Source organism: Filicampus tigris, chromosome 7 (assembly GCF_054856515.1).
Source record: "Filicampus tigris isolate MCC_2025a chromosome 7, RoL_Ftig_1.0, whole genome shotgun sequence".
Taxonomy (NCBI): domain Eukaryota; kingdom Metazoa; phylum Chordata; class Actinopteri; order Syngnathiformes; family Syngnathidae; genus Filicampus; species Filicampus tigris.
Window position 1 is genome coordinate 22,012,504 of NC_141223.1, and position 18,046 is coordinate 22,030,549.

General features: G+C 40.3%; 1 protein-coding gene across 5 annotated transcripts in view; it reads right to left on the bottom strand.

The window, feature by feature from the left end:
• lrfn1 (leucine rich repeat and fibronectin type III domain containing 1) overlaps positions 1–18,046 on the bottom strand; it is a 216,983-nt gene that overhangs the window by 79,008 nt on the left and 119,929 nt on the right. For 3 of the 5 annotated variants that reach the window (XM_086036437.1, XM_086036433.1, XM_086036434.1), the window contains one exon: positions 14,784–14,843. The exons of the other annotated variants lie outside the window; for them this stretch is intronic. The gene's annotated coding sequence lies outside the window, so the exon portion shown is untranslated. The remainder of the gene's footprint in view (positions 1–14,783; positions 14,844–18,046) is intronic. 5 annotated transcript variants of the gene reach the window in all.

Consider the following 18,046-nt stretch of genomic DNA (forward strand, 5'->3'; position numbering starts at 1 on the left):
TACATATTTAGATTAGGGGTTTGGCGGCGCCTTACAGCGAGAGGAATAAATTAAGCATTAGTAGCGGGAATGCTACTCAGAGGTCACATGCATTCTGTTGCCATTTTAAAAGGGAAGCACATACGAGGAGAGGACGAATACGGAAGCAAGCGAGAACCTTAAAATGCGAGGCCATTGGGGAGGACCTGAATAATTTATAGTTCCTTGTGTTGAATTTATAGTTCCTTGTGTTGATAGGATCTATAGTTTTGTGTTGTGCTGCACAATGAAAAGGGGGTGTAGATCAAACTAAAGGGAACATAATGCCTGTTACACATCTGTGTTCATTACTGCTTGGCTCCAATTTCCTAAATTCAACTTCTGTCCCATCTATCAAAATGTTGACGCATTGCTGAAGGTCCGCTGCATGTAGCATGCATGTTTTCAAAGATGCCAAGTCTCGCTTGGCAATTCGACGGATAAGAAGTGTTCGAAAAGAGCTCAGTGAGAAGCAGTTTAACTCTGAGATAAAATTATGACAGCAATGAAAACTGTTCGGTTTCTAATGCGCTTGTCCACTTTTGGGTTGTGGGTGGGTTGTAGCCTAATGCCGACGTCAGACTACAGGATTGTAGCCAGATTTTGGACAGACAGAAGTATCGCAGACAAAATTATTGTCCAGCCGATTTGGTGTCTGGAATGCTTCACGACCACCACCACGAAAGTCTGGCATGTCAGAATTTTTGTTTGTCTTGCCGCATAGTGTGACATGTCGTACGTCGTCCTTCGATTGCTTTTTCGATATTGATCAATAGGAAGACAGTACCCTCCTACCTGTGACAAGAGCCTGGATGTAGCATGCAATCAATCAAAACTGGAAAGGGAATGGACAGTAGGGGGAAAATATTGGAAATTATACATAGCATTTCAACTCATGATATGTCATTTTTCCCCATTGAAATAAATGACAATGCCATTAATCCATACCAGAGTCCATAAAAAAAAAACAAAAAAAGTACTGTACTCTACTACAATATCACTCGAACTTCATAAACACATATACAGTAATCCCTCACCACTTCCTGGTTCGAGTTTCACGGGCTCAGTGCATCGCAGGTTTACAAAAAGTATTCATCGAAAAATACCAATGAAAAGGGATAAAAAAGGTTCTGAACCGGCGTGCCACAATTGGTAACGTCTGTGTGCTAACACCATTTTCACAAATAGGTACTATGAAGCTGTTTCTGCACATCGCCTACTGCAGAATGTGGGTTGCCTGGAGACATTAAAGGCTCTGGTTGCCACGGGAACCCTCTTACATACTGTCTGTCCATTATTCTCATGTGTACATTATGTGCTTCCGATTGGCAGACAGTCCAATCGATGACAAATCGTCTTTGTCACTGATATAGCTTTGACATTTATTATTAAATTATAAAAGTGTTTTTAAGCCATTTGTGTTGTGTGCAATGAATAGAGACTAAATTTGCCAGAGGATGTGTGTCATCTTCAATTCCGCTTATCCTGTACAGGGTCCAAAAAAAAAACTGGGACTGGACGTGCAGTGCCCTCGTGGTTATCATGTGTCTTCCTGTGTGTAATTTGTGATGAATGTGAGTGTGAAATACAGCTGAATGATTTAAAAGAATATATATTATCGCGTTTTTTTCACTCAATATTGCGATTGTGATTTAATATGCAATTATATTTCAGTTATAGCCGGTATTTGTTGCCTTTTTTCTCTCTTGGGTAAGAAGACGAAATGTAGCTCTCAACACTTTTTCTGAGTCGACCTCCGGGCGGGTTACCCGACAAATGTGTCCGGTAAAGGACATATGGTTCCTATGGTCAAATTATCTTTATTTTTTTTTCAAGGGGGTACCATTTTGTCCAGCCGTGTTTATTTTTAAAAATAACTATGTTGAACCACAACTCAAAGACAATCTTTGACTTTAATTGGCAAATTATCTTATTATTATTATTATTATTATTATTATTATTATTATTATTATTATTATTGTTACTTGTCAGATTCAAGTTAGTACTGTGACCACTGTGAATTTTTACCCACAATTTGGTCCATGTAAATTCTGCAACAAAATGGGCCACATACTTTTCAGTTTGTCTTTTTTTTTAAACATATAAATCAGTGGCCAAAGTAGCAAAGTAATTATCTAGTTAAAAGAGCCCAATTCCAGAAAAAAAATTGAAAAATCTCCATATAACAATGTTTATGCTCTCTTTGACCTTTCCCGATCAGTTCAGCTGTCGCTTTTTTTGGCTGAATATTTCTGTCCAAGCAAGCGTAGTTTTAATAAAAAACAAACTCAATGATCAATAACTTCACTCTGTTTGGCTTGACATTTATTTACAGAATAACATCTAATTTCACATAATTGTGCGCTGAAACAATCTGCATTGTAACATAAAAAAAAGACAGATTACTCCACCTTTATAAGGTTATTTTTAAAACGTGAGCAACACTTCACAGCAATCTAAAAAAGATCCAAGTGCATTACGACCCTTTTGAAGCTTGTGTCTGGGATGTGTAAGCAATTGTACAGTGGTGCGAGGCGCTAAGTCTTCGTGTGACAGGGATGTTTGCTCACCTCCTCATCGTAATCAAAGATGTCTATTTTCCGCCCCACGCCCACCTACCTCCCTACCCCCAACTACCACCCGCTGGACTCCAAACTTTGACAAAAGTAGCTGCTCTTTAATGATGACATGTGGGATTTATCCTGAGGATACTGTCAAATCGTGCAGGGATTTGCTGCGGGTGCAAACCTGGGGGTTGACACCTAGTGAGTGAATATATGAAATACAGCATCAAATATTTATTGAAGCATGGACAGCTGTGCTCAGAATTTTTAAAGAGTGATAGATAGCCGACTTCTGATGGGATGTCTCTTTCACGTCAAATCTGTTGTGTGTAATAGTTCAATCGAGATTTTGGACTGCTAACAAAATAAGTGTATCGTATTTTCCGGACCATAAGTCACGTTTTTTTTTCATAGTTTGGCCGGGAGGGCGACTTATACTCCGCAGCGACTTATGGGTGAAATTATTAACACATTATATCGTATCCCTTTCCTTTTCAAGGTCAGCAAACAACCACACAACCACAGGAGGGCATTCTAAGGCTGCATATAAACCTGCATTACATATTGACTTTACAACGGGCAGAATAACCTGTAGTGTATATCATTTCACATGTTACTGTAACCCACGTAAAGAAACATAAAAATAAATCCTAAAAGCTATTAAAATGCATGAATGATTTAAACGGTTTAAATCTAATATTGTGTTGAATAAGTAATTAAAATAGTATGATAAAAAGATAATAAGACTGTCTATCAATCCATCTATGTAAAATAGTGCACTGTTCCTTTAACATCACCAGCCAGCCACACACACACACACACACTCACCCCCACACACACACACGCCCCCCCCCCCCCCCCCCCCCACACACACACACACACGCACGGAGCCAAGAGCGGAGGAGACGAACAAAGAGATAATCACGACCGAATACAAAAATACTTTTGGAGACTTGGAAACATTCTACATGATCGACGATAAAAAAAAATACTTATTTAATCGATCTACGACCGTTTTGGTGAGTTTAAAGTTATCTTACTGTAAATTTCTTGTAATGCTACATGTGTGGGTGTTAGCTAAATGTTACCATCGTAGCTGGAAATGATGTGTACTAAGCGCACAATTTTATTAATTTGATTCATATGGACACATTTATTTGCATTACGCGACACAGACAACTTGGCTTCCGAGAGGGGGTGGAGGGGGCGGGGCTGCGACTTATACTCCGGAACGCCGTATAGTCTGGAAAATATGGTAGTTAACAACACACACACACAGCCCGAGACCCGCCCCCATAATAGCCCCCACTGTGTATTTTCTGCTCTCAGCACACAGGCGTTTAATAAAAAACACGAATTTAGACGCATGTTTGAAAATTGGTGCCTGCCGATCAGTCATGCGGGACAGCGAGTCAATTTGCGGGACGCATCAAAAGTCATTAAAATGCGGGACAGTCCCGCGCAAATCGGGACATATGGTCACCCTATGTGTGGAGTCCCTTTGTAAGCCGGCCGACAATTTTTAAATATTGCCATGTGAACCAGGCTGTAGGTGTGAAATGAATACACATGGTCATCTGTGATGGGTCAAATGCAGAGGTCAAATTTCGTGTACCTGTGTGTACATGAAATATAATAATTCTTCTTCTACTACTTTTTTTCTGGCTCTGTGTGCCAGTCTTGTGGTTGACAAGGGATGAGGCCAAAATCTGGCCTCTTGCCCTAAGACAGTTGGGATAGAGTCTTCAGCTTCTTGTCTGACCCTGAATGAGACATGTGCTGTAGAAAATGAGAGATTGATGGATGATCTGCTTGTTGATGTCACTGCAACTCACACTGCTTTTAAGATGCTGATTTGTGCGGGATACGTCAGGGTGCCTCTATGTGTTTAACATGCACAATTATTACATCTTGAGCACCACTAGAAGACTAATCATCATCATTCACCCTGACATAGTAGACAAATTAAACTCTGAACACAAGAGTGTATTATGCCACACCCGGCTTGCTAAACAAACAATTAGTGTCACCGGCACACTGTTGAATCAATTCAATCGGCGTGCAACACACTCAATCTGACGTCATAGTAATCAGTATAATTTGTACCTTAGTGGGCAATATGAATCTACATTTGCATCTATGCACATCATTCGACGAGTCGTACATGGAGTTGTCGCAGGCAAAGGGGATTCAGGTAACAAGCAATGTGACTGTATATTTACATACAAATGTTGAGTGCTCTGCATTTTCTTTTCCGACTACGCTGATGAAGACGAATCCTCCAGACGTACACTCTGCAGCAGGTTGCACACGAGCTATAGCTGCTCGTTCCTCTGATACGGTGTGTTTTGCAGCAGCGACGAAGTAATTATAGCATCCAGAGAAAGGGGTCCGATGTGCATAAAAAGCATGAAAACAGCATATTTACAAGAGGAGAGTCGGAAAATATGTTTTATGTGTGTGATGGCGCTGTCGGGGTGGAAGGAAGAGCTCTGCAATTTCCAAAGACATTACACTGTTTGTGATAAGAGGGGAAAGCATGCATTAGATTGAATTATGTCTGTTCAAAGACTGTTTCACATAATACTTAAATCACACGGAAGACTAGGAAAAGCACTAATCAAATTGGTCTAAATCAGGGGTGCTCAATACGTCGATCGCGATCTACACTCGATCGCAAATGTAGTATTGGTAGATCACATGACTTTTGTAATGGTTGCCATCTTTATTTTGAAATATGATGCGTTTATTTTGAAAATGTCATACCGGAAGTTGCGTCTTACAGAATCCTTACAGAGACACTTTATTATTGCAACAGTTCTGGAAACAAATGAGTGTCTCAACTCATTTTATCCCAATAACATTTATATGTCATTTCACAGTGGGTCTGAAAAAGTCTAGCACTGAATGAGTTAGACACTATTGTAGTGCAACATGTCAGGAACATTCCCATGCTGTTCAATTTATAAACAGTGCCAATTGCTCTGTAACATTGCTGTAAAATGAAAATCTACTGCATAGCCTCTACCTGCAGATTTAAAGGAAAATAAAATTTTAATAAGGAATGTTAAATCCAACAAACATTTGCAACGTGCGCACCAGTGCGGATTTCATGCAATTCAGGGGTTTAAAACGGGTATGATTTGAGTTTCCAATCGCTGATAAAAGGCACGGTGGTGGTACTAAAGGACTGTGTGTATCTTGATGTCCACCCATCGCAGGTAAGACCCACTCGTTCTTACGACTCGAGTGCATTCAATACCGGAAGCCTGGTCTCTTCCAACAAAGTTGTAATTGTTTTCTCAGTGAAACGTTTTCGACTTGGTATTTCGTAGCGTGGCTCTAGAGTGCGCATCATCTAGCGAAAACCATCATTCTCAACTATGCTATACGGGCGGAGATTCTTGCAAAGATACACACACAGATGCTGTGCGTGATCGATTTTGTCCTGGGAGAATTAAAAGGGAGATTTGCTTGCAGGAGAGAACACACGCTAGTCTGGCCAGGAGGCAAATCTAACAGTCTTGGGTGGCTTTTTGGCTTGCGACGGGTGCTGGGCGATGCCGCAGCAAGTGGCTGTGCCTATTTGGTGTATTTCCTGTGTACCTTATTTTTTTGTGAGACAGTTCTTGCATCCAGCAAATTCATTCGCTAGCTTAGTTCCATCCATATTACTGTAAAATCCAAAATGCAGCCACACCTTTTGTATAATGGCGGAGCATCTTTCAACTTAAGTCTTTCTCTTGCATCAGCCACATCCTCTCCCATTGTTTGTTTGTCTTCTTTGCTTGACAACTTCTGCCCACTTCCCCGCCGCTCCTCTGCGGTGCGCCCCTAGTGGACCGCCAAGTAATTGCCCAATAAGCAATGAACAATAAAGTGGTCTTTACAGGGGCCGTATATTAATTTAAAATATCGATACTTGGCGGAGGCGTATCGATAATCGATCGGGAGACAAAACATCGTGATGTATCACCGTATCGAGATTTTGTCACACTCCTAGCTCATACAGTATACACTAATGCAGTACTGAACGACTCCGGACTGAACGAGGTTGTGTTTGCTTTTATATTTTATTTCATGGTTGCGATCAATGACGTTATTGATAGATTGTGCAAAAGATCACATTACAGTCGATCACCGATTTTGCATAAAATATAAAATATCAACTGATTTTGATCCACACGATCATATCGGTGTAAAGTCTACTCGTATCTTTTACGTTCGTTGTGCCGCTGTCAGCAAGCAGATGAGCATTTTAACTGCAGAGTTGAAAACTCTGATTCTGTGGAAAGAAAGGATAAAAACAAACTTGATGCAAAAAAATTTGATGCTGGAGCTAGAAGAAATATTCATACTTTCTAACCTGTTTTTTCCAGAACAAACTGAGAAAAACAGTTGTAAATCAATATCTATAAACTTTTGTGTACCAAACTCACTATGGTCACTAAAAGGACTTCAAACTGAAAAGTATTAATAAAGAATTAATTACATTTAACTAATGGAAATTGAGCAGTCATTTATTCTTGTGGCACAACACAATTAAAAAAAAAAAGTGAACTGGCCTGGACAAAAAAAAAGTTACACTGCACTTAATATTTTGTGGCTCAACTATGTGAGGCAATCACAGCAATCCAAAAATTTGTCTGACACTCAGTTTTGAAAGGGGCCTTCTCCAGATTGCACATTCAAGCTCCTTTTGCAGACATTCAATAAGAATTAGAACTGAGCTCCAAGGAGGCCACCATTGACCTGAGCAATCTAAGCCATTCTTGGGTGCGTTTTGTCTCATTAACCTGTTGCAGGACCCGAGACCCGTGACTGAGACCAAACGTCCTGGTCAACAAATGCCTTGGTGCTTTTGATATGTCATTGTACATTTAATTCGTATTGCACAGTTAATCACAAAATCATAAACATTATAATTAAAGAAAAACAATTAATGTGCTGAACGGCCGTGTGTTCGAACGCAAGTTCCTGATGTTGTGAAAGTACCCTGAATGCACCATGTTTCTTGTGCAGCAAGCGTGTGACGTATATTTCATTCAACCCTCACTTCAGTGTGCTTTAAGCTGTTTAATGACAATGTAGTTGGAGTTGACTATAAAACTAAGCACACAGGAAAAATAAGTACACACATTGTATATTTAAATAAAAGACATGCTTCATTTCGAAAACATTGCCAGTACAAAATCTGAGGTCAATGTAATATCCCCACTGACATGATAACGGGAAATTGGCATCGACTTCACGAGTGAAATTCCTTCAAATAACGAATATTCACATACAAATGCTGTAGGAACACATACAGACATAATTATAACAATACTGAAAGGCATATATTCTTCCTAATCTGTTTCAAACAACAAACAAGTTATATTAATATAGCTCAATCGCAACTTTCTTATACTCTTCCTATCTCATTGTAAGTGTGTACTCCATGCATGCATGGCACCACACCACCCATAAGAGGCCAACATGTGCACAGCAGGAACAGCATTTATTTTATTTGATTGTATTTTATTTTTTTACTGCTATTGTGTTAGTATAGCCTTATATGACTTACAAATTCATCTTCGGCTTGTTCTTTCACGTTATATTTAAAGTTGAGTTTTCAAGGATTCAATGAATTTTTATTGTCGTACCAACACACATTTCCACCTGATATGGCACAAAATACCATACCTGAGGTCCAAGGTTAGTCCAGTACGTCCGAAAATAAAAATGTAAAAAAGTACGAAAATAAAAATGGAACCACAAAGTAAGATACAATAAATATGATAAAAAGATAAGGGAGACGAGTTATTCGCAGTTTGAATGTGTGCAAAAATGCAATGCAGCAAAGGTGTGGCCGTAGCAGAATGACAAGGCAAGAACCATGAATATTACATAATATTGACATGCTCATTTTGTACTTGACAAAAAGAAAAGAGTGCTCAAGAGTAAAGTGTTCAACGTGCGATGAAGATATTAAGGTAGTTTGGAGTAGATGAGGTTTGGTAGTTAAATAAATGCAGAGTTTTCAAATGAATGAATAATTATTTGTATTCATTGTGATTTCAATAATCAAAATAATCATAATTTATCATTTTTACCTACCTACCTACCTACATTGCATGGAATAAAGTCACCATGTGGCGGATGTAGCAAAGCAGGCCCAGAACATAACTAAGCCTCCACAACATTCCAAGCTTTCTGACAATAGGCTTTAACAGTACTCAAAGATATCTGGTGTAGAATTATAGTAGCATAGTGTTGTCTTAACAGGAGAAAGAACTGGATCTGACTATGGTAAAATCCAACCATCCAACCATCCATCCATCCATCCATCCATCCATCCATCTATCTATCAATCTATCCATCTATCCATCCATCCATCCATCCATCCATCCATCCATCCATCCATCTATCTATCTATCTATCTATCTATCTATCTATCTATCTATCTATCTATCTATCTATCTATCTATCTATCTATCTATCTATCTATCTATCTATCTATCCAACCATTTCAGGCCCACCTGGTTAGTCTGAGTCAGGCAAACAGTGTCGAGGGCGGACTTACCGATACCACGTCACTCGCAGGTGACGCACTCCTGACACACAGGCAAACAAATAGAAAATAAAACAGTGTTGTGTACCTTGCGGTCCCACCGACACTGTGACACGTGGCCCATATTGTTTTTATTCCACCGATCACCACGCTGTGCGTGTGTGCGTGTCTGTTGATTTTGTTTGATATTTTTCCTTTATTTGGCGGCGTGTCTGCTTGTGCGGCGCCTGCGTTCGATGTGAAAATTATGTTCTCGACGCCAACTGGCTGTCGCCGACGAGGGGCGGACTGGGACCACGTGGGTCGGATGGAAATGCTAACAGGAACTTAGTAACGGATAGATGATGCCCACCTCTGGAGAAACAAATGAATAGATCTTTACGCTCGAAACAAATCAATCAAAGGTGCCAATCCCATCTTCTGCTCTCCATGCTCGAAAAGACAACAATCACCATCCAAAAACAATGTGGAAGTTAATTCAGCTATTTCTGTGCTTGTGCCAAAGTACACAATGACTTGAAATGATGAGAAACCATTTTTTTTCCCCAAGACATTCAATCCTAATTGAAAAATGCTCTGTCGATTTCATTATGACAATATGTATATGCAGGTGAAAACAACACCAAGCACAATGCTTTCTTTATAGCTCGTCTTGCGGATCATTAACTTTCTATTTTAAACCTTTGTCAGATTATCTGATGCAGTCGATTCCTGCTTCTCGTCCCCTCCTAACCCGTGCTGTGCAGTGCTGCAGGCAGACAGTCCCACTGTGCGTAAAAGCCTCCTGCAGGCCGGTCAACGCCGCAATCAATTTCCTCTCATGGTCCCCCGCCATGTAAACATCAGCTCTCGGAAAACAATCCGCTTCAATATCTGCTACATTTAGCGGCCATGACATAGAGGCTATAAGAGATTGGCCTCGGGTACCAAGTCTCCACCAATGCTTTCAATCCAACGGCCAGCAGGTACTGACGGAAGGGGAAAGTTTTATTATCATTTTTTATGACAAGCTGACCAAGCCATTAATTGAAGGAAGTTAAGCAGGTCCTTAGTTGAGTGAGTTTAGTTGTTGCAAGTATATTTTCTTGTCCGGACAAAGCAGGTATTCTCAAAAGACTGGGAAATTAAAGCTCGTTTTTTCCCACGCCACTGTCTCAAAGTGTGCTACTAGAGTACCACTAGTGCTACACGCACACACACACAAACACACACATATATATATATATATATATATATATATATATATATATATATATATATATATATTTGTTTTTTTTGGTTTTTCATGATCCTTGGTGCATTTTGACTTGTTACAGACATGTGATTAAATCATCTTGGAATTGTTTCAAATTGTGGAAAAATGTTCATAAGATGTCTCGTTTAAGTGTAGTGTAGCCCTAGTCTTGAAGATATTTGCACGAAAAAGAGAACATGATGAAACACAAAGTAACAGGCGCGCATTGTGTGTAGTTTCCGTACTACAAGAAACATTTTTCTCTCTGAGGGTTTGTAGTGTACACACACGTGGCATCGCTGCATACCGAATGGCATAAGAGCACAGCATCGTTTGCACTCGGTTGGATCGCTTCTTTTACTAGCACCTCAGCTGTGGATTCATTCATATGTAGTATTCTACGGGGAGAAAACAGCACTTGTAGTTCAAAAGCAAGCAATCAGGTTTCATCTGCTGACATTCACAAGTTTATCAAAAGCATCTCTCATCTGAGTCCTCCATCTGTGTTCACAGCACAGCCATCGCTCCTCAGAGGGCGCTTTGCCCTGTTGGGACAAGAAATTAAATCTGCTGCAGCAATAGGAGGGTGAGGAAGGAAGGAGGAGGAGAGGATGCTGGCCCGGCTGCCGGGTGGCGAAGCAGCCGCTCTGATAATGGAGACCACTCCCTCTTGCACAGCCCGCCAGGCCATTCGAGCTCTGCCCATGTGAGCCCAGAGCTATCAGTGTCACGCTGCGTGTGCGTGTGCGTGCCTGCGTGCGTGTGCGTGCGCCTGTCGGGGTGTGGGTGTGTGCGCATGTGTGAGAGAGAGAAAACATGGCAGCTTGAATCTAAATGTGGCTGAGAGGAAGCAAATGCAAAGGTGTTTTTGCACCATTCCAGCAACAAGATGTGGAAAAGTTTGGCCCTCATGGACTACGTTTACATGCAGTCAAATAGAGCACGATCAGAAATCAATGCACCGTTTGACCAGCGGTAACACGATCGCGTTTACATGACCTAATATAAGGATTTGGAAAGGGGTAAACCAACCTAATCCTAAACCCAAAAATCTTCTTATTCTGTTTTTTAAAAACTCGAATAAGAAGATAATCGGGGTTTTAAAAACTCGAATCAGAAGATATTCAGGTTTTTTCACACGTTTACATGGCCTTTAAAAACACAAATACTGCCAATATTCAGGTTTTAAAAGGGTTATTGACCGCATTCCAACACACTCAGAGACACGCAGTCGCGTGTGCGTGTGTATGTGTATGAACATGGCAGTTTTGAAGCCAACTGTTTTCTATAGGCTGTTCCCTTATAAAGGCCGCGTGTTATGAAACCTTCCTCCTGGTGGCAATAAGGAAGAGTCTAACAAGTGTGGGAGTTGGGGTGGAAGTAAAAAGTGGTGTACTAACAAAAAACGAGTGCCCATGGTTGTGGGGAACAGGGGCGCAACACAAGGTGGTCTGAAATGAGCAGTGTTTCCCACTGAGCCATCCAGCTACCTCAAGCATTGCCTGAGAATGTTACATAAATTGATTTCACCTTCAGGACACAAACCAGCCTATCCAAATCAAAACTTGAACCCAATCTGCTGGGTCAAACTAATTAACCCTTGGGTAAAGGAAACCCAATCTGCCCAGAATCCACAGCTAGCCAGGAAGTGGGTTAGGAAAACAACCGGACATTTTTTGAGAGTGTTTGTAAATGACCATGACACATAAAAAGAAGTGTGTATGTGTGTGTTTGTACTTGGCACATAAATCTGTGTGTCACTGAGAGGTGAGGATATGAATGAGATGCAATGTTGTTTCGATCTACACAGAGACAGCAAGACCTGTGTGTGTGTGTATGTATCACAATGGTGGTCATATACGCATGAGACCAGGACGTGAGGTACACTTGAGGAAGTGTTTGCACCCGTTGATGTGTGGGGCCTACAAAAGAAATGACAAAACATGGTCTTCACAAAAATACAGCATCCTTGGGTCTCTTGAAAGGTCCATCCAGCCATCATTATCCCGTACCGCTGATACTCACGAGGGTCACGGGCATGCTGGAGCCTATCATGTGTCTCAGTATTTGTAACAGTTCTTATTTCGGTGGGTAGGTGGGTTTGTTGAGGTCTTTGTTGGCCGGTTTTATTGTTACTGTAAAGCACTTTGAGTTGCAGTTTTCTATGATAAGGTGCTATACAAAGCCCCAGTTTAACCAGCTGAAACCAAGGTGGGTGGACCTGTATATTCTAACAGACCACATGAAAACGTCTCTAAAGTCTCATTTCCACCGACGGTATCTGCTCTTCATTGCTTTTCCTTAATGGCGTCTGTTTTCCTAGCATGGTCGTTTGCACAGCTGTACACTGATGTCGATTGCATTAGACCAATCATTGGCCTCAAAATATTTGCATCACGTTTTAGAACTGGGTTACTTTTTTTTTACAACAACAATGGAGTAGGTACCAAAAAAAAGCGAGTACAGTAGAGTATATCTGGGTAGATTTGTCAGTGGAGACTGGACTTTTGTCAAGTACAGTAGAGTAGGGTAGATACCATCGGTGGAAACGAGGCTTAAGACTCATGCCCGAAAATGGCCTGGTAGTCATTTATGTTGGTTTAATCAGCTATTATGAGCGAATTCTAGTATTCAGCTAAGCAGCCATCCATTTTCTGAACCGCTTATCCTGTACTTTGACAAACTCCTACTAAGAAATTCACCTGAAGGAGCTCCAATCGGGCTCGAGGTTTGACGAACAAACATAACATTCAATGACATTCAATCAAATGAGGCCCAATTGGAAGCAGGCGCCGGAAGCAGATGGACAACGCTACATTTTCAAGCATTTTTGCCCAGGCCAACTCATGCGTGAAGAGCTCTGCGTCTCCCGTAACGTGGAACTGGGTGAATATGTCTACTAGGGCTGCTTGATTATGAAAAAAATATTAATCACGATTATTTTGGTAATAATTGAAATCATGATTATTCAAACGATTATTTATTTTTTGCTACAAAACAAGAACAGGTTTAAACATGTAAAAAATATTAAGACAAATTTCTTTGAAACGCTATAATAATTTAAGTTCGTTTTGGATCCAACATTTGATAAATTAATTATTTAAAAAAAATTAAAGTATGGTTTCCTTGCATAAACAAACAAGTTAACTTGCTGTGCACTTAGAAATTGCCAAAGTAGTAAACTGCTTGGAGTAAAATGCCAATTTTGACAGAATAACAGACATGCTATTCATCTATACATTTAGACCTTTGTCTGGAGCTTTTTTTGTTCTGTTTTTAAAGTAATATTTACACATAGTAAACAAAATTAAAGTAATTTGCTTCTGATAAATTATAAATTTAATATGCTGATTGGGTCAAACTAATTTAAATGTTGACTGTTACATAATGCGTAAAGTATGTAATCTATACAATACTTCTAAATTACAGTAGGCCATATATAAACTGTATTACGATATAATGACCAATAATATGTTTGCAAATTGCATTTGAAGCAATTTGAAACAAAAATGAACACAAAAAATTTGACATCATATTATGGACTACACAAGAAATTTAACTTAAGTCACAGTAATAATGTTTAGCATGGTTTCTATTTTTGTGCTGTTAAAAATAGTGTATATTATAAGATATGTTATTTAAAATAAATCCCTCGTGCCGATTGTGGACAACGCCAAATCTAACTCGGTGTTTACTTGCTTTGGTGTATCATAACATCATCGTAAACCAAACAATGGTTGAATAGATTTGTTGTCTTGCCGGTGGATGCAGAGACAACTTGCACTTTATACGTCTTTGCTCGGCAAACCCAAAATGTATTATTCTTACACTCTGTTAAAGCGTTGAGTAGGAGCGTGTGCAGTGTGACTTGCGGGGTGGGGCTGGCTGGCTGGCTGGCTAGCTAGCTTTGAGAGGGCGGCGCGGCAGAGTAACTTGTGTGCGCATGCCTCAAAACAACTCAAAATTAAAATTAATAACCGTTTTTTACAATTATGCCAATTTTGTAATCGGGGAGTGTAATAATCGAAATCGTAATAGAATTTCAATTAATTGCACAGCCCTAATGTCTCCAAGACCCATGTTTGGAATGGTTGTGTTTTAAACGATTCCAGCTTCAGTGGAAATGTGGAGACCAGACAAGAGGTTTGAAAACATGGACCTCACAGTGACATAAAGACGTGTTTGTGCATGCGGTATCAGAACACAACAGCTGAATACGCATGCAAAGATTAAGATGTTTTTTATTCATTTGAAGAGAGAAAACGAATGAGGTTTCAAAGGCACCAAGAACACACATGCCTGTCACGTCTTAGCCTCTGCTACTCAGCGACCCGACGGCTTATGCGTGTCAACGTATTATTGAAAGGAGATGAAGGTTTTTGGGTCTTTTTGTGGTTTCAATTTAAGAACTCACCCGACTATCGCGCCGCTCCGTATTGCTCGGTGCGAGGCTTTACTTGAAAGCAGCCTGCATCTGGGGAAGAAAGAGGAGGTCGCACTTAAGTGTACATGGCACAAATAACATCAGCAAAAACACTTTTAATAGAGTCACCAATCATGGTGTTTACAGCAACGTCATAAGCCATGACTGCAGCTTTATATTTTTTATTCTTACAGTGTAATACAAAGTGAGGAACCGTTATTATTTTACATGCCTACATCTTTTATAGATGATTGCCTACTTTGTGCTAGACACAAAAATAGGACCCCTTGAGTCTTCCATGAGCCAACGTGCAAGTCTTTCGAATGTGGTAGGTATGGCTAAGGTAGCCAGAGTAAACCGCATGGTAGACCTGATCTGAGATTCAAACGCAGAACCTCGCAACTCTGAAGCAGGCATGCTAATAGATCTAGATCCATTGATCTAGATGTTGGTTAAATGTTTTATTTGGATATATGGTATACATTAACCCTTGTGAGGATAAGCGGTATGGATAATGAATGAATGAATGAATGGTATACATTATTTGGTTTGATATTCATACATTGGAGAATTTACTGCTGAATTTTCAGTTTTTGGACACATCGTGTGAAGTGATTCACAGGTATGCACCAAACGGCGATTTTTGGTACAACCCCTAATGTCTCTGATAAGATGAAGGATTAAGGCTCTTTTTGTGTATATTTAGGCCAGTTTGCTTATGCATAAATATGGGAAAAAGTATTTTGAGGTCAATTCAATGTGTGGAAAAGAGAAGGGAAAAAACACTCGACAAAACGCTATCTGTTATTCTCTGGGGGGACTAACTCAACTCTGTGGCCTACTTTACAACACTTTTTGGCACAAAGAAAAATCAGCAAAGTTGATAGAAGTGGCTCACTTCAGTGATTTGTGCTCATTTATTGGCTGGAGAGCGCACATATCTATTCACGCCGCCTTTATCTGAATGAGATATTTTGGAGTTATTGTACAGCTGGGTCACAATGGTATTAAGGCACGCCACGCCGTGCATCTTATTTAAGCGGCTCCTCCTCTCTCTGTACAGACAAATGTATTCCATTTATACTCCAAGTATTTTTTTTCATCATGCTCCCTAAAAGATGCACACTGATGCATCATAGTTAAGTTGATGCAGATGACAGTAAGAGCACATATTTTCCTCCTTCTGGAATAGGAATAGCTGTTATTTTTTTCTATTGACTTCAACTACAAAACAGCAGCCTTGAAGAATGGCTTAGCGGGGCCTTGCAATTCAGTGTGTTTGTCCAATCAAGAAAGTCAAAATGGGGGTGTAAACAAGTGTTTCCGGGGACAAAAGAGGCACTGACATTGAGTGTGACTCTTCCAAGGTGAGTCTTTTACTTCTGTGCTGATCACAAACATGGAAAATCCCCCAGATGCCTCCCCCCCTCTCTCTCAACGTTTCAAGATTCACTTTAACACCTTTATTCAGCATGTCACCACGCAAGCAACCAATCGCCACCTGCTTCTTCTCCCTCCGAATAGGTGTGGGCTGAGGATGACAATTACACGCATGGCGCTTTCTCGCCGTCGCGTCCATCCTATGTTCTCTGAGGCATGCTATGCGAAAGGAATTGATTAATACACATACACATCCACGCAGGGAGACTGCGAATATCACCAGAGCTGCTCGGCTGTAATCTTCCAGAGTGTGACTGCGTGCTAACTGCGCCTTCGTCCGCTCGTCAAACGCCCACGCGCGCACATCAAACACGGGTCGTCGTGCACACGCAACACACGTGACTCCACAAGGGCCTTGGTGGAATGTTGACTCTCTTTAATCATTATGCCTGTCTCCCTCGCTTATAAAAGTGTCATGATTGAGGCCCTTTGTACCGCATGGGGGCTCACAGATGACAATTTAATATATGAATGGACTAATACTTTGTCCTAAAATTCATTAATGTAATATAAATAATAATAAAATCACTCATTATAGATGGCACATAGTAATACAAAATGTAATGATTATGACTACACTATGTTAAATTACAGCTCTTCTGCTGGATTGTGGTAGTGTAACAATGTGCATGTTTCCATTAATAGCAAAAAAAAAAAAAAAAAAAAAAATAGAACATGCACGATCATGTACATGACACAAACATTCAGATGTAATAGTAATGGATTCGTTTCAGATTTAGGTCAGGGCAGATTTAGGTCAGCTTTAAACACATTCTATTTTCCCACCCATGGCCCGTCCACCCAACAGACGACTGATGACATGATTGATGACTCATTAGAACCCCCGCAATCGCAGCTGTCAGGGTGGCTGTTTGCTTTGTGTGTATTGCCGAGCTTCTCATCTGCAGCCGCCGTCAAGGACAAACAGCACATTTGTCCGGCGCTTCACAGCAGTGGGCCGGCGCTCGGAGGGCCCTGAGCTTTTTTCATGATGTCTCTCGGCGCGGCGACAAAATGCAGCGTTCTGCGTATGAGCATTAAACAGACCGTCTGTATTTATCATCTAATGTGAGGTCTGGGGATGCCTAAAAACATTACCAACCTGAGTGGAAAACACCCTGTAGAATTGCCAGAGAAAGTGGGAAACAACCTTTTGCAGCTAGTTATTTCAGCAGGAAAGTACACCAAAGGATTTATTACTGGACTGAAAACTAACTAGTGTTCCCCCTATTGATGTAAAGAATACACTGTCAGAAATGAAGAGTTCAAGTCATAATCAATACGTGTCACTCAAGGTTTACACTCCTCAGGCTAGTTATTGAACTGCAAAGTAACTGATGGAAGTGGCGAAAGGTTTGCGGTACTGTATACTGTAAAATGTCTCAGGTACAAAATTAGTAACTACTGACAAGTCATTTATCTCATCTAAACTAGACTTTACATTAAACTTAAGTACTCTACATGAAAGCAGGGTTCCCAAACCTTTTTCACTCAAGAACAAAGGTAGAGGCGACTTGGGGGTCACTGCTCATTTTATCTAGAAAATAAAGAGCATAAATGTATTTATAAACTGTAACAATGAAGTGTTGAAAGTACAAAAGAAACACCTTTAAGGTCAACTATGGCCTTAAAAGTGCAATACTGTACTGAGTATAGTATGACAAGATATACAGTGCGTCCAAGAGTCTATTTCTATCGGGTAAAATAGAATCTACACGAAAGCACACCAAAGTTTGTAGAAGGTAGAATGTTTGGTGCTATGGCCATAAACCTGATCATATTCTGTCTGCTATAGATGCAATATACATAAGGCT